We start from the raw sequence: 24,723 nt of genomic DNA, 5'->3' as shown, positions 1-24,723 counted from the left end.
TGGTGCTGTCTCAGTGTGCTGGTCCCTGCACTGGGTGGTTTGTTTAGTAACCTCCTGTTTCCATTGTCTGTCTCTGCACCAGACTTTGAACTCCTTGGGGCAGGAACTGGTGTTTTTTACTGTGTTTCTGCCTCAGCCCAATATAATGCCTTGTACATAAAACCTACTTAAACTGAGCTAAACAAATAAACAGATGGGGGTGGCCAGAAGACAAATATAACAATATCAGGGCAGATGTGAGCTGCTCATTTGGACTGAGGACATTAGAAAGATTCAGGGAGGAAGAGCGACTTGAAGGATGAATCAAGTTCAGGAGTACTTCCTCTTCCCCCGCCTCCCCTTCCTCATCTCTCCTCATCCTCTCCTCTTCATTTCTCCCTGGTATGGACTTTTAATTCTCAAGCTTGTGAAAGCTTGTTTTTTAAGCAATGAGAGGATTGATCACCTGCCCTGGTTCCCCACAGCCCCTAAATCACTTCCAACTGCCAATACCTCTAAGTCTAGTCATTTTGTTCTCAGGTCAAGATACAAAAGGGATTGTCCATAGTTGCAGTAGTCTAATAGAAATGCAATGCAAGGCACAGATAAAAGTCACACACAAGTTTTAAAATTTTCTGGTAGCCACTTGAAAAAAGTAAAATATGTTGCCATGGTTTTGTTGTGGTTTGCCCTTTAAAGTTTCAAACTGTGTTTGAAGCTTGATGCCCAGTGTAGAAGTGTGCCACAGTCTAGCTGGGCACGATTCAGGAGCCACTTGTCAAAAGAAAGGAACTTTATTTTTAGAACCACACAGGCCAAACAAAACAGCTCCTCAGGAAAAACCCTCAGAGCCCAACTGCCACCACCGGCTTCCCACAAGCCTCTCCCACAAACACAAGCCTCACCACCTCCCACAATCCTCCTGCTCTTGAGGCCGATTGGCTGGGTTGCATGGGCGGAGCCAAAGAAGTCCCCCAATGAGCATCACCACAGAGGAGCCAATCAGCTAGATGTTGCTGGGGCCACTGTGCATCAGCTGGCAGTCTGAAAGTTTGCTGGCAGCTGGAAGTTTGCTGGGGCCCCTTCAGCTGTTGCTCTCAACAGAAATGGAAGATGGTGTAGAACTTTTAAAAGGAGGGGCTTAGTTGGGGGTACTTAGGTCATTAGAGGCACTGATTCTGAAGGAAATACTGGCCTCCTGGAGTGAGTTCTTACCAGAGCTAGATGTTAGAAAAGCCTGAGTCTGAACCCTGGGTTTCTTTTTGGCTTCCTGTTTCCAGCTGTAATCTTTCCTCCTGTAAGCTCTATTACCATCTGTCATAGGGCCCCTGCCAGAGCTGGCACAATACTGTTTGAATTTTCAGTCTCTAAAACTGTAAACCGAATAAATGTCTATTCTCCATAAAGTTAGCCTGTGTCAGGAATTTCATTATAGTGATAAAAACCATCAATACACACATATAAAATTAATTTATAATGAGTTAACTTCAACTCAATATATCAAAATATTATTTCACCATCTTATCAATATGAAATCATTAAGGAGGAATATTATATTCTTTCTCTTTGGTAATGCAGCTTCAAAGTGAAGTGTGAATTTAGCATTTAGCACTGTGACACATCTCAATGTGAATTAGACTTTTTTCCAGTGCTCAGTGGTCACATGTGGCTTGTGGCTATGGTCCTGGACAGCACAGTTGTGGAGCCACAGGTGGGGCTGCCCAACCTTCTCCAGGTCATGCCACATGTAGGAAATGACAGTATTGTGCAGCGCACCTGGGGCAATGAAGGAGGTTGGGTTGTGGCTGAAGGTTGCTAGCAGCAGAAAAGATCAATAGTTGGTCTACTACAACCCTTTCAGGCCCCAGACGGGAAGGAACATTACTCAACCCTTAAAATCCATATACCCTATGATAAACATAAAAATCCTATAGCTTTCTATTTGCAAATTCAAAATAGGTAACTTTCATTTTCTAAGTGAAAATGTTATTCTTGGACTATGAATTTACTTTCAAGTTGACATATGCTCTCTGCCCCACATGTACCAAGAAGCACTGATGGCTTCCAGAGATTTGCAGACAAGGTAGAGGGTCCCAATCTGTGTCTGTAAACTGATCCATACAGACCATTCGAATCAACTCGGGTGTGGTTGGGCTGTTCATCCCAAAATTGGGGCTAGGCCTGTATCCCTGTGAGCTACAGCCACAGCATCAATTCTGGTGAAGAACACTGAAGACCCCAGGAACATTCTGGATTCCCCTGAACCATGGTAGGAGGGGGAGGAGACAAAATTAAAAGAGAAGATTTTTAGTAAACCTCACCTAGGACATCTGGCCCATGTGGTGTTGGGCAGGGGTGGGCACAGTGACCAATGGACTAAGCTAATGTAGAAGAGCATCTAGAGGGTCTGGGTCATGCAGGGGATGGTGAATGTTGAACAAACCCACTTATGGTTGAGCATGTGTGGGCTCTGCCTGATAGTCCCTTATCTCTTCCAAATCAGTACCTACCTGGGCTCATTCTCTTTTCAAGATATGGTTTTTCCCAACTGTCCTTTAGGATCTCCAGGACAGCTCTGAGCTCTGCTACAGGACTTGGTTTCCATTTGTATAGGCAACTGGCTGGTCCCTAAAGAAGCTCTGGTTTGGAGGCAGGTAGGCCATGTGGTTACCCCCAAAGTTGGTGAAGCTTGCCAAACGGTGAGAGACTGGCAGAGGCCTGGTGTGCTTATGCTTGAGGGAGCCATGTGGGTGCAGGCAGGGAGGCTGGCCATAGTTTCAGGTAATACCCACAGTTCCACCTGAGTTTCTAAAGGATGAGGAGGACAAAGAAATGTCTTGGTTTTTGGCTGACATTCCCAACTGGGCCTTTGCCAAGGGTCTATCTTTCCTAGTATGAATTTTTTAAAAATTGCAAGTCTTATAAAGCATTCCCAAGTTATAAACTGAGAGTATCATAGTAGGTCAAAGCTTTTTTAAAGACATTCATGCCCCTTCCAGGAGATTCATGTCCTCTTGGTGTGCAGTGCCTGCCATTGAGTATCTCTGGGTTAAATGCCCCCTAGGGTAAAATCTAAGTTTACCACCACCCAAGTCCTCTACCACTGTGTCAAGGGCACACTCATACATCCTGTCCTGCATGAAAAGTGTTATGTCACACACTGGCACTCTTCTGACTGGTTGTACAGGCTGATTCCTGCACATGAGCTGTCGGACCATGAGGTGACATTTAGACCACTCGCTACTTACCAGGTTCTGATCTGTGAGGTGCTCATCCACCTGGAGGGAGGAAGTCTTTCTCTTCTTTGCCTCAAGATGCTCTCTAGGCCAGAGAAGCCCTGAAGTGGTGACCAGAGCCTATGTAGTCCTGCTCTGATGAAGTGAGGTTGAGTAGGAGGAGAATGCCAAGAGGAAATGAACTGAGTCACAGAGGAAAAATCAAAGTGCTATGAGACAGGACAGCCAGGGACATCTACATGACCTGAGGGGCAGAGGAGGTGACATTTACTCTGATATCTCAGGGGTGAGAACTGACAGTCAGGTGAGGGTTAATCTCAGGCAGAAGGGCAGGTGGTTATGTGTCAGCTTGATGAGGCTAAGGAACCTCGATGTTTGGTCAAACAGCAGTGTAGGTGTTGCTGTAAAGCTGTTCTGTAGATATGATTAACATTGACCATCAGTTGACTTTAAGGAAAGTTACCCTTGAGCCTGTGGGTGAAGCTCATCCAATCAGCTGGAGGCCTTAAGAGCAAAACCTGAGGTTTCCCTGAGAAGAAGGAATTATTCTGCCTCAAGGCTTTAACCCAGAAATGTACCTGAATTTTCAGCCCACTGGTCTGCCCCACAGCTTTTGAACTTGTCACCCCCATAATTGAAAGAAAATAAATCTGTGTTGTATATACTCACACACACATATGCATATATATATAGGTATGTATACACATATGTATGTATCATGCATACATGTACACATAAACGTACATGTGTAACTCATTCACATATGTACAGGCATATACACAGGTAGTCCCATTGGTTCTGTTTCTCTCGAGAACCCTGACAGATGCAGGTGACATGGGCAAAGAAAGAGAAAGGCTGGGCCCATGCAGGGACTGAAGAAGGCCATGTGGCTTGAGTGCAGAAATCATGGCACCAGGAGCCCTGGGAAAGGTCAGTGGGTGGACTATGCAGGTATTTGGAAGCCTTGTTGAGGACTCTGTGTGTATCATAAGCTCACGGGGAACTAGCAAAGGGCTCTTACTGTGAATGACTTAACTTTCTTCCTCCTTATGTACTTCATAGCTAATCCGTTGCCTTAATTAATCAATCATGTCTTAACTCACATAATTGGCTTATGAAACCCCTCAGACAGTGACTAACCCTGGAAATGAGCAGGAGCTGGTGGAGTTATTTTGGCCCAGAGAAGCTTCAAAGACCTTTGTTGACATTATCAGTGGCTCACTACTGCACCTATACTGGTTCAATCAGGTCCTGCAGCCCTGCCCTCCCCAGCAGCTGGACTCCTCTGAGGTTGGAGGCCTGGATCCACACTCCATGTCTCTGTCGTCAACAGGCCAGAGTGCCAGAGACAGGAGAGAGGGAAGCCATGGCTATAGTTTTTGTATACAGTCATATGTTGCTTAACAACGGGGAACATTGGAAAAAAGCATTGTGAGGCAATTCCCACCTTCTGCAACTACACAAACTAAGACAATAATAGGGGATCTAGGTGATATCATCCGATGGGTCCACCTTTGTATATATGGTCTGTCATTAACTGATACAGCATGTGACTGTACCTGCCTTCTGCCTTCTGCTGCCAGCAATTTTCCACATACATTAGACTCTGAATCCTGTCAATGACCCTGGCAAGTGAGGTCCCTGCATTATGAGTGTCCTACCCAGGATTAGGTGACTAGAGGTGGTAGAGTTGGGCTCTGACCCCTGCATCTCAGTTGCTTGCTCCTGAGAGTCCCCTGGGCAGCCTGGGCAGACCTGGGAGGTTTCACAAGGGAAGAGGAGCTGACGATCATTATAGTCTGAGTTTACTTTTTAACCCATCAGAAACCTACCAGTATCAGGGCTCTGCAGTTGATTGGCCCTAGAAGACTACTCAAGCTCTCAAGAGACTGATATATAAATTTGTTCCATTACATTAACTTACAAGCAGAAACCAGACTGTACAGATGGAGCTGGGCTGATATCTTCCTGAGGGGAAATCTGAAGCGAAAGCAAGCTGCGATCAGAGGCTCCTGAATAGGCTTAGAATCCATCGGTGATAGTCACTCTGTCCATGAGGAATGGCTTGATGAATGATGCCACCAGCTTGGCCTAAAATGGGGTCATGTCAGTCCTATCTGAGGCTTAACTGTCACATACAGGTGCTCAATGTAAATATTTATTGAATGAATAAGTGAATAAGTCAACACCCATCCAGAAGAGCTTGTTGAGCAGTTATAACAATAGCATAAGTAACATCAGCAGAAACCACAATCCTCAGTTAACTCTGCTGGGCCTTGTCAAGCCCTTCACATGGGTTGTGTCCTTCAATTCTCACAATAATTCTGAGGATTAGGCCTGGCTGTTGTCCCTTTTTTTGTTGTGGAAACTGGGACTCAGAGCAGTTAGGTAACTGCCCAAGGCTGCATAGCTGGGATTGGACCTAACCTGCTGGCACTCCTGAACCTTAAATCCACAGCTATTGTGATTCAGCATCACTCTCCTCTGCAGGGTGGTCACATTTACCAACTGCTACAGCTTGAATGTGTCTCCCAAGGTTCATGTGTTGGAAATTTAATCCCCAGTGCAAAAGAGTTGGGAGATAGGACCTTGAAGAATTGAGTAGGTCACGGGAGCTCTGCCCCTGCCTCGTGCAGGTCCTGCCTCTCAACACCTTGGGCATTGCGCCAAATGAGCTAAGGCCATTACTGTGGAAGTGAGTTCTTTATTGTGAGGGTGGATTTGTTATAAAAGTGACTTTGGCCCTCTCTTGCTGTCTCTTGCCTTGCAATGCCTTCTGCTATGTTTTAATGCAACAAGAGAGCCCTTCAGTCTTGAACTTTCCAGCCTCCAGAACTATGGGTCAAATAAACTTCTGTTCATTTTAAATATCCCAGTCTCAGGCATTCCAGTATAGCAGAACAAAAAAGAAGACACTGATACCTGTGACTCTTCTGCTGTCCCATCTCTTTTTCTGCCAATTGGCACTGAGCAGTATTATAGGTGTCAACCTGTCCTTATGTAGAGTTTCCTTATTTTACCTTAGAAGAAGTTTCCCCTTTCTCCTGGTTGGCATAGAGCAACTATATAACTACATAATTATATAGAACAACTATGAAATTGTACCTCTGAGTACAGTCATGGGCTGTATAACAATGTTTTGCTCAGTGACAGACAGAATATGTGATTATGGTTCCTTGTGACTAAAATGGAGCTGAAAAATTCCTGTTTCCTGGTGATGTCGTACAGTCTAACATCAAGCACAGTGCATTGCTCAGATGTCTGTGGTGATTCTGGTGTAAACAAATGTACTATATGTCAGTTGTATAAAAATATAGCAATACAACTAAGGACAGCACATAAAACTTGGTAATAATAATAAACAACTCTATGGCTAGTTTATGTATTTACTATTTTAAAAAATTATTTTAGAGTGTACTCCTACTTATTTAAAAGAAAGTTGACTGTAAAACAATATTCTGTCTTATGCTGGCAGCATCTCACACACCTCACTTTTCCTGGCCATGTTGAGTGACAGACATACACCATTGAGGTTTCTGTAAGTGCACACTGTGATGTTCATTCAACAATGAAATTGCCTAATGATGCATTTCTCAGAAAAGCAACACTTGGTTGTACTGGACTAGGGAAGAGGCACCCAAGACAAGCAATGAGTCCTGGTCCTACTGCACATAGGAAGTTCCAAAATGCTGCAATATCTGAGAAGATCGAATGCTTCCAGGGCAGAGGACTATGTGACAACTTGATGATCCTAACTCCAGAGAGGTTGTTCCCACTCCCTTAGATATGTGGCCCAGATGAGTATAGTGTGGGGTGAGGAAAAGGGGAAAGCTGGGATACCATGGCATAGTTTGTGCTAGGACAAGTCATTTCTTATAATCTGTGTTTTCATTGAAAATAAGCATCTTAAAAAGGCAACCCATTGAGACAGACTGTGAGGCGACATTATAGTCTTCCCTGTGTGGTTCTGAAACTGCACAAGGTGATACTTTCCCAAGTAACCATCAGCTAGACAAGTTGTCCCAGGGTTTCAAAAAGCCACAATCATTGAGAAGGAGATTATACCACCACACATATCCTTAATTCTAGGGTCTGGAATAGGTACCTAACTGTCCCTCTCATCATCCTCTGGAGGAGGTGGAGTGCAAGGAGCTGTGTTTAGAGCCTGAGTAGTGCCTGCTGTAGCCCCCTGGTGGCATGTTCATAGAATTCCATAGGATGGTATCTGTCTAGAGGTCCTGTGGCCCATTCCACAGAGAGCCATGCATTTCCTGAAATAGATTATTTAATGCTATGAAAATATATTCTGGAAAAATATATGGTGATCTGTCAGAGCACGAATATCCAGGATATATAAAGAACTTAAAAAACTTAACACTAAAAAAAAAAAACCCAAAAAACAAACAAACAAACAAAAAAACCAAAACACAACAAACCATCTATCAATAAATTGGCTAAGGAGCTGAACAGACACTTCTCAGAATATATTCATTTGATCAGCAAATATATGAAAAAATGTTCAACATCTCTAATCATTAGAGAAATACAAATCAAAACTACTCTAAGATTTCATTTCACTCCATTCAGAATGGTTATTATCAAGAATACAAGCAACAATAAATGTTGTTGAGGATGTGGGGAGAAAGGCACACTCATCCATTGCTGGTGGGACTGCAAATTGGTGCAACCAATGTGAAAGCAGTATGGAAATTCTTTAGAGAACTTGGAATGGAACTTCCATTTGACCCAGCGATCCCACTCCTCCGTCTAGACCCTAAAGACTTAAAATTGGCATACTTCAGTGACACAGCCACTTCAATGTTTACAGCAGCAAAATTCACAATTGTTAAACTATGGAAGCAACCTAGATGTCCTTCAATAGATGAATAGATAAAGAAACTGTGGTATATATATGCACAATGGAATATTACTCAGCATTAAAAGAGAATAAAATTTTCTGGTAAATGGATGGAATTGGAGAATATCATGCTAAGTGCAATAAGCCCATCTCAAAAAACCAGGGGATGAATATTTTCTCTGATTAGTAGATTCTAATCCATATTGGGGGGGGCATGGGATAAGTGAAGAAACTTATGTGGTAAAGGGGAGGGGCAGTGGGGACAAAGGGGTAGGAAAGATGGTGGAATGAGATGGACATCATTACCCTAGGTACATGTATAATTGAACAAATGGTATGACTTTACTTCATATGTATCCAGAAAAGTAAAAAATTCTGCTCCATTTGTGTACAATGAATCGAAGAGCTTTCTACTGTTATCTATTGCTGATTATAACTAATAAATAATTAAATTTTAAAAAAGAAAGAAAAATATATGGTGACCTACTTATTTTTTATTTTGACAACATCCTGTTGAAATAAGAAAATTTTGAGCTACAACATGAGTCCCTCATTTTTAAGTAGCCCATCATTTTATGAAGTTTTATTAAAATGAAAAAAATAATTATTCTGAAACTTACTCTTAAATGTGATTTAAATTCATCATGCTCATTAGGGCTAAGGAGGGCATTATCAACTTACATCGTTTATGAGACAGACGATGCCAGGATTATATTTGATCTGGATAGGACATGAACACTTCTAAGCAGTGTCTCTCAAACTTTTTATTTTATTTTTTTATCATAATCCACTGTAAGATCTACATGTCACATTTTTCCCAATATACACATGTGGGCAACATGCACACATATGCAGACATCTAAGAAAAAAATCTTTTTCCTTATTACATATAAAACATATTGATATTTTTCTATTATTGTATTCTATGAAGCTTAATTAAAATGGTGGTTATGACCTCATAAATTAATTTTATGATCCTTTAATAAGCCATAAACTGCCAATTAGAAAATGATACTCCAGGACTTAACTGAGAAAGTATATACAGCAGGAGAAGGGCAAAAATGACCTCTCTCTAAGAAGTACAGTGTCGTGACCATCACTCTCTTTTAGGGGAAATATATGTGTTGATGGAGTGGGTCTGGGGATTAGCCACAGAGGGGACTAGATTAGAGAAGGAAAAAAATCAATTCAACATGTCAAATATTTTTAAGTATCCCCCAGGTTTATCTACTGTCTTAGGTCTGAGGGAGGTTACGTAGGACTTGTCCTCAAAATGCTTACGGCTGTTTACTAGTGGATAAGATCATGTAGGGAACGTTTGTAGAAGGAAAACATTGAGGTCCAGGATGGAGTTCTGAGAACATCAACATTTAAGGACTGGGCAGAGAAATGGGAATCTGCAGTAACAAAAACCCAGAAATAAACAGAGAGGGAGGAGGAATATCAGGAGAGTGAAGCATTGCAGGAACCAAGGAGAGAGATTTGAGGAGGAAGCAATCAGTGGCGGTGAATCTGCTGAGAGGTCAGGAAGGTTAAGGGCTAAAGAGGGCCCATTGTATCCGATAGTAGCACTGAGATCATGGAGACTTTGGGGACACTTGTTTTAGTGCCATGGTGAGAGCAGAGGGCAGATTACAGGGCTGAGAAGTGAGTAGGTTATATTCCATATAAACATTTATATCTAAAATGTTTATATCTAAAAAATAAATTTATATCTAAAAAAATAAATTCATATAAACATATAAACATTTATATGTAGAGACAATAATCTGAAATTGACTGTGGTTTGGAGAACTTTGGCTTATTACCATTTCTTATTTCTATATCCCCTCTCTAAACGTGCGTCAAAGCTTTGCCATAGCATGAGCAGTGACCAATTCTGTAGATTGAAAGGGTGTTATTGTTGAACAATGTTGTTATTGAAAGGATAATGTTCAGTTCAGCCTCTTTACCCACGTATTCAGAGCCATATTTGGGGTCAAGATAATGATGTCCATATGGCCATCTTTAAAACTGGCCAATCATTAACACTTTAAAACTCCAAGGTCCACATATATTAAAAGGAAAGCTCAGGTCTCAATTCCCTCTTGTGACATTTAAGTGACTACATAAAACTTTCTGCTGCCCTTAATTGGAAAATGAATATCACAAAAATTTCTGAGAAATGGAAGTATAGTTGGCTTTAAGTGGGAGGAAATGGAGTGGGGTCCTGGAAAGTCAGAAGAAGTAACAAATCAAATCATCCGCCCACAGGAAGTGTTTATTATTTTGTAGAGTGGGTGAAGATTCATGTATATGACATTGTAGAATTAGACTTGAGATAGGGTGTCCAGGTACACATTGGAGGGGCCAAGGAAGTTCAGGGAATCTTCTTATGACTCTTTTTTTTGTTGTAGTTGTTTTTGATATTTACTTTTTAGTTGTAGTTGGACACAATACCTTTATTTTATTTATTTATTCAAACCCAGGGTCTTGCATATGCTAGGCAAGCACTCTACCGCTGAGCCACAACCTCAGCCCTTCTTGGGTGTTTTATGCGTGTTGGGAGAGAATGGGAGGAAGAATTGACAAGGATGTTGGACTAGCTTTCTGCTTTAGCACCTGAGTGTGGCTGGCAAGGATGCCCCGCACTGCTTCTTTCTCATGTTTTGGAATGTTGGGGTAGCCCTCTCACTGGTGAGTGTGGGTTTGGGAGGGAAGGCTCATGGGAGCAGCTGTGCAATGACTAGAACTTACCCTGCTTGTGGGTTAGGGGTGGTGTAGTGATGGGGGTGTAGAAAGTTCCTCCATTTCTAACAATGTGAACAAGTTTTACAGGAAACAAGGGCTGAAGGCACTCCTGAGGACTTCTCCTTGCTGCTGGTCTCAAGGTTAAAGGAATTCTCAGAACATCATCTGCTGGTTCACTGGTGTCCCTGTAGGAGATACACAGTCCTAGCTGTCCTTGCTGTTAGATGTTCTGGAATCTCCAGAATGAATCAAGACACAGTGACTGTGAAACAAATTCTTGAAGCCTTATTTTTAGATTTTTATCAGTTTCAGGTGACCTACTGAATCATATACATATGATTCAAGTTCAAGAGTGGAGTGGGATCTTTCAGCCTTTGAGGTATCCTTACAAGTAGGCTGTTAAAATAATAGAGTTTGGGAAATTTTCAAAGGTTTATCATAAAGGGATTTGACAACACTTAAAAGAAAGGGAGACTTAGCTAGGATGTGGAATGGGGAATGTTGGAGTCTTTGATGAGCATCTTTGCCTAACTTCTGGGGACAACTCTGCCCAATCAATGCTTTCCCATCTCCAGAATTGGGTCCTGTCAGCCTTTGCTCTCCCAGTATTTCCTCATCTACTAGGCTGAACCATATAAAACTACCATATTTGTAAGTCAAAAATGGTCAAATATATCATCAGTTTTGTATGATTCAACCTAATATCAGCTAAGGACATCTACTGACAAAATCTACTCCAATGTCTAGTAATGTTGTGTCCTCTTTTTCTAGTAGATGCACGGATTTATTTAATTTTGGCATTTGTTAACACCAGTTAGGTGATTTTTGATATTTGTCTCTAACACTTGAGGAAGGACCCATTTGATACCCTTGGGACCAAGAGGTTAAGTAAAGCTGGAATCCATCTGGAAACATGCTGGTTCTTATGGTTGGGCTGCAAAGGAAATGGAGCAAAGGAGATGCAGATGGCATCAGCAGGCCCTCTCCCTTGCCTCTACTGATCTCAGTCAAGGGATGGAACTGTGAGGGGCAGTGAAGTGAATCTGTTTTATCTTTTTAGTTTTTTTAAACCCTTGGCTCCAATGCAGCCCTCTGAGTCAGGCTTGAGAGGAGCATGGGTATGGCTGAGTACTCTGGCAAGGACAGGCATACAGACACCTTCCCCTTCCCCTAAGCCCCAAGGGGTTCCAGATATTGAGATAGGTGCTAGAAACCTCTCTGGGTGTCACAAGCCGTCTGTGGGGTGTGTGTGTGAACTATTGTGCATAGTAGTCAAGTGAAGGGATAGGCCTGGCATTGTGAAGGGATTGATCCCATGATGCAGGTGCACCTTCCCCTCTAGCTCTGCCTAAGATCCCAGAAAGCACCTGAGATGGGTGTGACTCACCAAGATGTCAATCAATCTGCTGACCACAACATCACAAAGCATGACTCCACCCTTGAAACCTTATTCCTCTCTGAGCTCCCTGCTATTAAATAAAGGAACGAGGGCTCATACTCTCTTTCCAGAGCTCTCTTTCCAGCGTGGAAGCTGACCCTTAAGGTCACAAAGCCAACCCGCCCTCGGTTTAAAAACTACTCTCTGTGTTGTGGGATTTTTCGCCACTTTCTTAGCTCAGTGTTGCAGCCAGCTGTTTTAAACCCAGTTCATCGTCTGCAGGGGTCGTGGTGGAGATCTGGGGACTAATTATAGCAGAGAGCAGCTGTGAGCCAGCCTTCCACCCTGGCATTATGTTAGTGCTATCTCTCCTTTGTTCTCACTCATGCTTTTCATTTCTGCATACCTCTCTGGGTTATATTCTCAGCAAATCCCTCAGTGTGATTTTTAAAATCCTAATAGATCACAGATTGGGCCATTCATCCATCCACTCATTTGTTAAAAGGAAAAAGGAGCATGTACAGGGGTCAAATTAAATAAAGACTGTAGATGCTTACCTTGGAGGAGTAGCTTGCTTTTAGATTTTGTTTTGATGTCAACAGGGACATGTGGAACTCCTCAGGGATGTAAGTAGCCGAAGGAATGTTGTACTTTGGACCATGTGTGTATGGGACTCCTTCAGGAGAATATTTCAGTTCCTCTAAGGCATAAAATCCAAGACCTTGAGTAAATGTCCCCTCGATCTGAGACAAAGAAAGAAATGAATCTCACTTTTTCATGCTGTTTACGAATTTCCAGCTTGATCATCTAAAGTTCTCACTCACTTAAAGTAACTGATTTCCTTCTGGAGTCCAGGTCTCTATAGCTCTCCATATTCTACTTACAGATACAAGCAATGACTTCTGAAATTCTTGGGTAGGTTTTGGAAAAATGCCCAGACTTTCTTGAAAACACAATAATACTTATTTTCAATGGTCTGCTAAGTTATTTGCTTAGCAGTGAATTTTAGAAACAGATGCCTCATTCTCCTGGAACAAGATCTCTTCACCCCAAAGACATTTTACCAATGAAAGGATAACTTATAATTTTTTCAAAAAAGTTCTTCAGCCCCTTTTCCAGTTATCAAAGGGTCTTTCCAAAATCTGAGGATGGTGTTCAAGGTCTCATGTTTGTTCTTTCTCAGGAATGTCCTAGAAAATTTCTAAAGCAGTAGACCCATATCCCAGCATCTTCCCCCTTCTTTCTCTCATTCCAAGGGCTAAATTTTGACATAAGCTGATTATATTTTAAATTTAGCAGCTGTTTAAATAGGAATTTAGGCCTACAAAAATGTGATCCAAAAGAAATCAATGGTAGGCTAAAAGAAATGTTAGGCTAAAAGAAACTTTTGTTTTCTTTGTTCATATTTGTAATGTGCTAAAATATTTGGGTTACATAAAAATGTTAACAAATACAATTGTGTGACTTTTCACTGTTGAGTTAAAGCCTCCAAGCTCATATTCTCTCTTTCTCTCTACCCCTCCCTCCCTCTCTGTCATGATCCTAATTCTCATGTGATTTCAACTAATACTTCTACTTGGATCACTCCCAAATACACACCTTCTGCTCTGAGGTTTGGACTTGGACTTTCAATCTTTTCCTTGACACTTCTACCTGGATCTCTCACAGGCTACTTGAGGTTAACAAAGCCAAGCTGAGCTCATACTTATAAGTGTACACCTCTATGCCTCTTTGTATTTTCCATCCTTGGAACTACCATCAACATTGGATCTCCATGCTGGAAATTTGGGATTCCCCCCACCACCACCGTTGTCTTTTTTTCTTCTAGTCCTGGTCAATTGATAATTTTATCTCCTAAGTCTTTGTGAACATCTGTTTCCTCTTTCTTATTCTTCTTCCCATTGCTGAGTACATCTTTTGTCTCATCCCTGTAATGAATTCCTAAATGATTCTTAGGCATTGGTCTGTGGTTCCATTATCCATCATGGGTATCACAGTCTCTTAGAAATTGTAGAAACACAAGATTTCTGGGACTCTCTTGATTCCCTGGGTCTAGCAGGGCCTGTATCTATGCAATCCATAGACGTTCATGGAATAAAAAAACAGAATTCAAGAATTCCATTCCTATGTTGTTACATGTAAATGAATAGGAGGATGAAAAAGAGGAAATAATTTTAGCCAACAGAACAAACTATTTAATGATACCCCAAAAATAGAAGAAAGAGATTTGCTTCTTTCAGCCTGTAGTTAAAACAGGTAAAATATTGATTAGTAAGTAAAAAATTCATATATTAACTCACTGACAATTTAGATATAAAGTATAAACATATACTTGTCTATATCCACAGCATGATTTATACTAAAGGAAGCATCCATGACAACATCAGTTCTAATGTTCTTTAGGGAGTAAAAACCAAACAGATGGTTATAGTACATATTCCACTTTTAAACAGTAAGATTATTTTCTCTTACCAAGGGTTTAAAAGGTGATCGTAGAATGCCATGGCAAAGTTCTACTTTTGATAAAGATCATAAAAATACCAAATATTGCCAGTTAAAATGTTTCTTGGAATAAAAAAAATTAGAGGTTATTGATCCCAGGAAACATTTTGACTGGCAATAGTTGGTATTTTTGTATGGTTTTATTTTTTTATTTGGTATATAATATGTATATGCTATCTACTAGAACTTTAAAAGTTTATTAACATCAAGTACTAGTCTCTCTTCCTATAAAATCAGCATCACAATTTTTACCTTAATCAGTCCCAATATTATATAGCCATTTAAAATAATGGTTATGGAGAGAAATAATAATGTAACAAATGAGTATAATGGTATATAAAGTAAGAAAAATCAGGCTATAAAATTAAATACACAGATGAGAATATGTATGTAAAATTTTGTAGAAAAATACTAGAAGTCAATATGTCTATTTTAAGTTATATGCTATTTTAAGATAATAATATTGTGAAAGAGTTTTAGAAGCTATAACTTTTATAATGAAAATATGTAGCAGGGTTGTCTTGACTCAGGTTTAATGAATAGGCATCACTTATTATTTACTTTGCATAAAGCATGTTGCTAATAAACAGAAGGATATTGAATTTACAAATATGTCAACGTTACAAAGCTTTTAATGCATTTTTTTTTCTTTCAGAAGTTTGCTTAATTATCTCATTCCTTCTTTCTGTTTATTTTTTCCCCCATGAAGATTGGTGATTGACAAACCCTTTCAGTTTCTGTCAGATAGATATAGATATTTATATATCTATCCCAAGTTCACTGAAACTCTAGGTTGATAGTTATCTCCTCTTAGTCTTTTGAAGATAACACTCCGTTGTTTTTTGGAGTCTGAAAAGCTGAAAAGAAGTCTTGTGTCAACCTCTTAAAAATAGTATGTCTTTACACTTTTAGCTTTTTAATATTTTCCTCATCTTTTATCCATTACATAATATGTCTATATTTGGATTTATTTTTAACTATCTTGCTGGGTATTCTTTGAGTTTTGTATTTCTTTCGGTTCTAAATAATACTTAGCTACCATTTCTTTGCCATTCCCTGTATTTTATACTTTTTATTCTCACTCTTATTAGAAATATACTAAGGCATTTTAGTTTGTCCTTCATGTCTCCTATTGGTACCGCTGTTGACCGGTGACGAGTCCTTGCTTCCCCAATGTTGAAGTATAACACCAGAGAAGCACTCGGAGGCAAAGTCAGAGTGGAAAATAGAAATTTATTAAAGGACAGCAGAACAGACTTCTCCAGGAGGAAGAAGGGGACCCAAGAGATGGAATCCGTGAAAGTGATAGTTCTTTCAGTGATGGAATGTAGGTGGGAAGGCCCGAGGAGTGGGACACAGGTGGGCCAAAGAAGTAATCTGGTCAGGAAGGACTTGATGAGTCACCACCTTCAAGTTTGCTGGGGGCTGTTCATTAACACTTCTTTGGGATGGGCTATCTACATGTTTGCTGGGGCTGTTCATTAACACTTCTTTGGGATGGGCTCTGGCCTTGGGCTTTTTCCTGAACTTCATTAACATTCCAAGAGTTGTCCTGTTTCCTGGAATTCATTCTCAACATGGCCTCCATTTTAGATCTTACTCGATATTAGACCCGATTTACCTAACTACACTGACTACCTAACTTTAAATCTGGCTTCACTATTTCTCATTCATATTTTTTATCTCTGTATCTTGCTAGGCTATAGTCTCAATAAATCCCTCAATGTGAGTTTTCAATTCACTAATTCTCTTTTTGACTAGTTCTGATCTCAAAACTTCTAGGTTTAATAACTGTATTTTTAATTGTCAGGATATTTTATTGGTTCTTTTCATATATACTTATTCTTGATAGTCATCAACTTTTTTCATATCCTCCTGTTTTTAAAAACAACAAAAACAAAACCCAGACATTTCTTTGAGGATCTTAAACATGTTTATCTTAAAGTAATTTCCATTTGTTATATTCATTCCATAGCAATAAATTATCTTATCACATTTCATGGTGTTAGTTTTTCCTTGTGTGCTTTCAAATTTTTAGTTTTCAAGCTCATTCTCTGTGAAGTTTCTTTTATTTTCTCTCCCCAACTATTCATCCCTGGGTTGTGTGATTGCTCCCACCTGGTTCCTTGGTTTAGAAGCAGGTCTTCTGTCAGTAATTCTGGGTTCTTTGCTTGGTGGGATAGTGCTTCTGGTTGGACCATTTCCTAGTTTCTAGGCAGCAATTGCAGTTTCCCTCAAACTCAGGATTGGTCAGTCAGGAATCTCTGCCTTAGCTGTTATTTTTTCATAGTGAACCAAGCTGCTCTCCCATTGTGGTGAGGATGGACTTCAGTCCCCATTTCACAGAAAGAGTTGAATTCCTGGCTGCTTTTGTTTGTTTTCATCTGGAACCTGGTGGACCTAAGCTTGGCCTTCACTATCTAGGAATTACCATTCCACAGATGAGGGAATTAAGGCTTAGAACCTTCATATATCTATCCCAAGTTCACTTGGCTAGTACACAGCACCTGACAGCAGACCTCTTTCTGGATTTCATAGCTTGGGAGAGGGTGTTACCAGTATACAGAGGTGGCAGGGATCTGAGCTAGTAAGACTTGGGTCTGTAAGGGGGGGTCCGGCGGAGCGTCGGAGGGAGAGACCACACACAAGAGACTTACTCCATGCAATTGGCAAAAGGGGATTTATTGGGGATCCATTCCAGCGCGCTGGGACTCTGTGCCCACTCAAGAAGGGAGCGCAGCTCAGAGCCCAGAGCAAAGGTCAAGCAGAGCTTAAGTACACTTTTTGGAGAGGGCGGTGGGCTTTGCATACATCAGAACAAATCATCATGAGGCGCGGGGAAATTGAACAACAACTCTGAGATGTGATTGGCACATTCATTGGCGGGAACCGGCCGGGCGGCGGTGATTGGTCATTCTTAAGCGGGTTACACATTCAAACTGATTGGTCCGGGCCCTGTGAGGAACTGCACAGGGCCCTAGGCTAAATGGCCAGTAGGGTGTTGTCTTAACTATCTCAGGAATCTGGGTGTAACAGAGGAACTTAATAATACCTAATCTTTTACATTCAAGCTTTCCAGCTTAGAAACTTTACCCTTTCAGGGTCAAGTTCCAAATTTCCATCAAGACACTGACTTACCAGCCAGTTTCTTTCCCTCAGGTCCAGTCTCACTTGTTCCTACTGTGAGCCACAGTTATAAACTTTTCTAGGGGGTTTCCAAGTCTCTGAGTCTAATGCCAGAAGAAATAAGAATAAGAGGTCTGTGGCTTTCTCTCTAGCTGGGATAGAGTGACAAGGAGATTTGTTATATCCAGCTCTTTGGTAACTTGTTCTAATGTACATTAGTATATCAGAGATGAACTGAACAATGATTTGTCATTTGGGATGGTTTATTTTTTCATTTATTTTGAAAAACCTTTATTTCGAAGAGTATGAAATTTAAGAGTCAGAAATTTTGCCTGGTGTGGTGGCAAAATCCCAGTGGCTTGGGAGGCTGAGGCAAGAGGATCTCAAGTTTAAAGACAGCCTCAGCAACTTAGCAAGACGCTGTCTCAAAATAAAAAATAAAAAATGGGCTGGGATGTGGCTCAATGGTTGAATGCCTCTGAGTTCAATTACTGGTATCCACCCCCCCCCCAAAAAAAAAAGAGTCAGAAATTCTGATTTTTGAATTTTCACAATGCTATTTAGTAACTGAAACTTTGATCAGATTTCTTAATCTGAGGGCTGGGGATATGGCTCAGTTGGTAGAGTACCTGCCTAGCATAAACAAGTTCCTGGGTTCAATTCCCAGCACCACCAAAAAAAAAAAAAAAAAAAAAAAAAAAAAAATTCTTATCTGAGTCTCAGATTTCTCATCTGTAAAATGAAAATATCAATAATAATACCTAGCTCATGGAGTTGTTATGGAATTAACTAAGTAATTTCCCAGAAAGATCTTTACTAATTGCAAAGGGGTATACAAACACTAGTGGTGTACAAAACAAATTTTTGATATAAAATTAAAATAATAATATAATATAATTATTCTACAAATAAAACTTAAAAATTCACAACTCAATGACCACTAATTGAGCACCTATTATGTGCCAGGCTCTGGGCTAGGCTCTGAGAAAAAGAAAACTGAATGAAATAGGGATCCAATCACCTAAGGTAGGCCATTGCTTTTTCCTTTTCCCTTCCTCAGCATTCCATCACCAGGTGCCATCCACCTTCCATGCCATATGTCTTAGATCTACCCCCTTCTTCTCATTCCTGTGGCTTCTGATACAGACCCTCATCCTCTTTTGTTTAGGTTATTGCAGAAGCCTCCCTGCCTTCTGGTTCTGTGCTAGTCATCTGTTTTCATCTACCCAGTCACCAGACTGACCTATCTAAATTCCAGATTTAACTATGACTTTTTCCCCCCCTGCTAAAAACCCTTGGTTGGATCCTGATTCCTAAAAGACACTGGAAGTGTCAGTGGGTTGCCATATGGCCAAGGTCCCTGACTAGCTCCCCAGCTTCATCTCTTAGAATTACTTGCTGTGGCCCTTCTGAGTGGTACCACCTGTGTGGCCCAGACACAGTATGCCAGTCCTGCTGCTTTCTCTGTAAAACCCACAGTTGTCACCTATTATGCCTTTTTCTGTTGGTAGGACTTATCTGCCTGGTTTCTTGCTTTCCCTGACCACCTTGGTACCTCTTCCCCCAACCTGGGGGTGAGTCAGGAAGAATGCCTAATAGTAGTATTACTGACTCAGATTATACGCACAGTGTGAGGATGTTTGATGTAACTTTCAAGAAAGGCTAACCCATTTGAATAAATTGGGACCAACACGGGATGAGAGTACTCATTTTTTTTCGATATACTTGCTGGCACCCAAATTGTTATTTATTAAATATTTGCTAGGCAATGGGCACAAAAGTTCAGTCTCAGCACTTTCATTAAAAATTTACCACGGAGTGATATGGTATCTGCCACTTGCCTTGTGAGCACCTGTCAGACAGTCAATTTTAATCTCAGAAGAGGCAGCTCCACAAACAAAATAAGGATAAATGTCAATTTCTCCCTTCTCCCAGTCTAAGTGAACTTCTTAGCACCGACAAGACAAAACACTCTCTGTAGTCAGGACACGGATTAGCAGCAGAGCTTTCTCTAAGAAATGAAAATGAGAGAAATCAGACCGTCTTCAGAGTTAACTTACATCACAAACAGAGTATGGTGCTTCTCAAGGATTCACCAAGTGCCTAGAGCAGACAACAAGAGACATGATCCTGCTGTGAGGCATATGGTCCACCTCACATGCATGATTTCAACAAGAGGCTCCACTTTTAACTTTAAGCAAAAGTAAAATTTTGAAGCATCTACTCCATGATACATCCATATTTTTAAAATACTCCCAAAACATTTAAAACATTTGCAACTTGGAAAAGAAGGAAAATCCAGAATAGTTTTCTTTTTTACACTATCTTGTTGGTTGGTGGTAAGGTACAGTGGCACTGAGTATGCATTTGTCAGGAAATAAGGCTAAATAAACTCAGATGACACATTTCATGAGATCCAGCACTTAGATGACGGTGATCGCTCCTCTTCCACTTCTTGCTGTGGTACTTTGAGATCCCAGACCCACACACACTTGTGACACAAGTGGCATTTTGCTTGACAAGCCATGTTGGGCAGATGTAGAGCTGAAAGGTTCATAATTAAATGATGCTGTCATTTGATTAGAGGGACTCTTTTTAGCAACATTTTTATACTGTACATCACCAAAATTTCCCTACAGTGTGAGTTTCACCTTCCTATGTGATTTTAAAATTGCTCTCAATTTTGAAGTGTTTTCTTTCATTTTCTGCTCCTAGTCAAAATTTCCACTAGTCACAAACATTTTGGTGATTTTTTTCTTTTAAATTGCAAGCCGGGATCACTTGGACAAAGTTTCTCATATAAATACTTGATAATAGTTTTGAAGAACTGACTTCTTATTTCTGACTTGATCAGCTAATAAGTGAGACATCTTTTTTCCATAAACTCTCCATGACCTTCCTTCTTTTCTTCCTCTCTTCTTTCCTATTTCCCTTCTTACTGCCTTCCTTCCTTTCCAGATACTCCAACTCCTCTTCTTCCAACCCACATTATTCATTCATTCTACAAGGTTATTATATCTGTATGAATTGTATATATTCTATGATATTAGTGTTATATGTGGATAGTACAGATTATATTTTCTGAGTACAACAAGTCCTCTTTTACCATTTTTCTTGTAGAGAAATTAGTCTTGACTTATATGATTAAAAAAGTTGCACACTATTTGTATACCTGTCAGACAGGTATTTCTGTTAACATATTAATCAGAAGAGGAGTTCTGATTAATACATTAAAACATTAATTATGAGATTTATCTCTATGATAACATATTAGTCAGAAGAAAAATTGGGGAAGCCTTATGAGATTGAGAGACAGAAAGAAACAGAGGCCAGTGTTAGCATGCAAGGGAACTCCTGTGAAACTCAGGTATTTTCCAATGTGGTTGGTAGGAGATGGATGTGAGCCTAGCTGGAATATTGCATTGAAAAGCCAGCTCATCAAATCCCCCTTCTGAATTCTATGCCCTTAGGAAAACTTCTGGTTCTGAGTTGACTTCTTGTGTAGACCTGTCATGGAGAGAATGTGTTGGCCTTGGAGACTCTGGGTCATCTGTTCCCTCTGCAGTTTTTATGATTTTTCCTCTGCAACTAGGGAGAGTGTAAAAGTAGGAAGGGCTTTTTGCTGATATCCTGGCTTCACATCTCAGTTGAATTTCAGAGAAAAAGCAAAATAGGCCACAGGTCAACAGCAGAGTAGAGTGAATTTGAGAAATAGGATGCTGTGAGTTCATGAGAGGACTAGGAGAAGCAAAGATCAGGAAGCAGTCTCCTGCTGGTGGTATCTTGGGACTCCTGCTGGAGTTTGGAGGAGTGCAGCAAAAGAGTGTCCAAAGAAGAGTAATAAAAATGACTGCAGTACAGGAGAATTGGTCTTTTAAACAAAAAGCAAAAATTCCTGACTAGTTTGGCCAGTTGGAGCCCCTTGCACCCATTCTGTGTCCTTTTGACATGTCCTTGTCCTTCTTAGGACTCTTCCTTGTATTATGGCACAATTCACCTTTTACTTTTCCTGTCCTAGTCCTGGAGTCATCCATTGTGATGACTCAAGCCTAAAAATAAATGATAGTAAATAATAGTAAATGAATAATGTGAGCTGGGGATGTGGATCAGTAATACAGCATTTGCCTAGAATACACAAGGCCCTGAGTTCAATCATCTGCACCAAAAAAAAGTAAGTAAATAAATTATCACTCACTGAATAATATAGGAAACCATGAGTCCATACTACTCTAAATAAATAGGAAGTTTTATGAGAGACATATATTTACATAGTTTCAAAGTGTCTCTCCATGCAATAGGTATTAATTACAAAAGGAGAGAAACAGCCTCACAGCAGGGAAGCCTAGTAGATACCGTCTTAATCAGGTGGGACACACTGTAATCATGTGTCACCCAATTGGATGCAATGAAAGGAACATGAAGTCACTTTTGTAATGTGCTGACAGAAATGCATAACCTTGATTTAATCATGAAGAAACATCAGACAAACTGAAATTAGGAGACATTCACAAGATACCTGGCCATGATCTTCACAAGTTGTAGTCCAAGTTGTAGATGTCTAGGAGAGATGGAAGACCTGATCCCAACTGAAATACACCTCAGAGACAGGACAATTAAATCCAAAGTAAGATTCTGTGTTGGATCTTTTTGCTATATAAGACTTGACTGGGACAACTGGCAAGTCACAGATAGGGTCCGATGGTTAGACATTCGTAACATACCATGGATTTTTATGGTTATATTGTGTATTGAGTGATACTAAGCACTAATGTGCTCAGGGGCAATAGGGCAATTCATTCTCAAATGATTCTGCAGAAATAAAATCATCTGTATTGTGCTTCCAACTTTTTAAAAATAAATTTGTGGTTGCTTCAACATCTAAAAAGGAGTTAAAATTTTGGTGATCAATTATTCTTGAGAAAAGAAAATGAACAGGTCAAGTAATTGTATTCAAATGCATGGTCCTTTGCTGTGGAAAGGATCTTTTTCATCTGCTGAGAAATTTAACTCATGAGAGATTCATTTAAATACAAACATTTAATTTAGTTTCACTTATAAGGAGCCTCAAATGAGCCTGTTTACAAAATGATTCCCAACAGATACAGATGCAATAATCAAGACATTAAAATAAGAGTAACCGATGAGAACCAAGAAATGAAATAGAGTGAATCTTAAAAGACTAAGGATTTATGCATAATAAAACTAAATTAAGCATAAAATTAACTTCAAGCTTCCTGGTGGCCAAGGCAAAGAAATAAAAAGAAAGTACTTAATATTTATTAAACAACAAAATATAAAGAATAGCAGATCACTAGGAAAAGAAATTTTTCATAGCTTGGCTCTCTAAAAAGTAATTTATAATGCAGAAATTTAAATGGACATTGTCAAATAAGTAAGTTGAAATATGCATTTTATAAAAAAAAATTCTGGGACTCTTTAGATAAACCAAGTTCTTATATCTCAGTAAAAATTAAGAGAAGAGCATGGAATTATAGTTCTGTGTATGTATTTCTAATGAGAATGACAGTAACATAATCCAGGCATAAAGTTTGGTTATTTGATTTGATAGCTATGTAAGGCTTAGAGAATTAAACTAGTTTGAAATTATGCTAAGTATAAGAGCTTAGGCTAGTTTAAAATATTGTCTACTGTTTAGTCACTGGAAAGAGGGAGCTCGGTGTAATGATGAGGTGTTGGGTCCCTTAGAGGGGCTTGGCTGTCCCACCCAGAATCCTGGCTTTCTTCTTTTTATCTGTGGACCTCAGGCAAGTATTTGGCTGCACTAAGACTCGGTTCCTTGCTTCTTATTCCATGCTTTTGTGATGATGTCAAAATGTATCTTAATGGTTCATATATATATAACTAAAAAGAATCAATGAAAACAACAACAACAAAAAAAACAAATAAATAAAATGGGAAAGTCACAATGTCTCCTTGTAGAATGTTGAGACATAATTAGGGGTAGTTAGATGATGTCTGGCATATTAAAAGAGCTTGATAAATGTCCTATTTATTGCAGTTAGCTCTTAATATTATCACTTTATTATTAGTTATTATTATTTCTGTATTTTGCTAAAAGAGCATTAACTTCCATTGGCCACAAAAAGAAGGGTTGACGGTGTAATGAGGACATGGGGAAAAAAAAAAGTTAACTAGGAGCAATAATCCTGATTGTCAAGTTCTGCTGCTTCTCTTGAGTGCACCACCTCTATTTTGAAAGTGGTTAGAAGGGTGGTGGAATGAAAAAGGCAAGCACATTTGGGTCAGATACATGGGTCCAGGCTTTGCTTATTGCCAGCTGCATGACTTCGGGGAACCACATAACCTATTTGAGTCTCAGTTTCCTCAGTTATGAAAAAGGTCGAGAATCTTCCCCTTGCAGGGTATGAGGAAAATTAAATGAGATAATATAAGTAAAACCCTGTCCCCAACTGCCTCCCACCTCTCTCCCTGGACACTCATTCACCCAACACAAACATCGCTAATCTACCTCATGATTCTTTCTGTATGGCTCAGATCTGGCTCCAAAATGCTTGGCAAGAGTTCTGCAGGCAGTCTTTATCCCAGCTAATCAGAAATGAAATCCATTTGGTGCCCTGTGAATTAACTAGACTACATATACAATAGGTTTAACTGCCTACATAATAAGAAACAGCTTAGTGGAAATCATTTTACTTCTTTAACAAGAGCACGGCATTAGAGTACTGTGGAGAGGCAGCCATTTGGGATGGATTAAGAAATCAGGGTGCTGAGTGCCCAAGTCAGACTCACCTTGCAAAGTGAGGCGGGGAGAGGAAGCAGAAAGACAAAAATGAAACTATAGCTCAGTGCAAGGGTGGGTACAGCATGGGTGAGAGCAGGCTTCTCTTTTTTGTTGTTCTTTAATTTTGTAAAATAGGTTAGGGCAAATGGAG

At 40.0% G+C, this 24,723-nt stretch overlaps 1 pseudogene; it reads right to left on the bottom strand.

The window, feature by feature from the left end:
- LOC113190151 (aldehyde oxidase 3-like) overlaps window positions 1-24,723 on the bottom strand; it is a 99,581-nt pseudogene that overhangs the window by 2,325 nt on the left and 72,533 nt on the right.

This window comes from Urocitellus parryii, chromosome 1 (assembly GCF_045843805.1).
Source record: "Urocitellus parryii isolate mUroPar1 chromosome 1, mUroPar1.hap1, whole genome shotgun sequence".
Taxonomy (NCBI): domain Eukaryota; kingdom Metazoa; phylum Chordata; class Mammalia; order Rodentia; family Sciuridae; genus Urocitellus; species Urocitellus parryii.
The sequence above is the reverse complement of the archived record's forward strand: the minus strand, read 5'-3'. Positions and strand labels throughout refer to the sequence as shown.